A 590-nucleotide genomic window follows, 5' to 3' on the forward strand; every position below is an offset into this window, starting at 1 on the left:
GGAAAGGTTCATCAAAATGTTTCCTTTCATGCAAGGATCCCACTTAACTTCTGGCACATTACTTCCAGGGGCCCTGATCCTGAAGGTGTAGAAGGTAACCTTCATGGACACCCATTCCATGTCAAACTCATTTTGCTCCTCTCAGGCCATGGCCTTGATGTGCAGGCAGCTCTAAGCAGAAAGGGTTGCAGGAGGAGCTGCAATCCCCTCATAATTCAGCTCTGGGGTCCAATGCTGCCAACTGCAGAAAGGTGAGATTATTTTGGACCCTTTACCTGGGAGGAGGTTTCCTCATTCTCCTCTCTGAATCTCAAAGACCTAACACCTATTGAGACTTCAAGCACAGCCCTCAGAAGTCTACGATTCCCAGAGCCCCTGAGGTGAGTGGAGACGCTCACATGAGAATGCTCCATCAAAGTTTACAGGGCCAGCCACAGAGCCACATCAGTGTTGCCCAGGAACTCTCTGTTTGGACAGAGGCTTCTTCATTCCCCCAAAGCATCTCCCCATGACACCTAAAAGAGCGAAGGCATCTCTGCTCTCCACACTTGCAGGGTGGACTCACAACCAGACTCTCACACTCAGGGTCT

Source organism: Chinchilla lanigera, unplaced genomic scaffold (genome assembly GCF_000276665.1).
Source record: "Chinchilla lanigera isolate Chin_1 unplaced genomic scaffold, ChiLan1.0 scaffold00097, whole genome shotgun sequence".
NCBI classification, from domain to species: domain Eukaryota; kingdom Metazoa; phylum Chordata; class Mammalia; order Rodentia; family Chinchillidae; genus Chinchilla; species Chinchilla lanigera.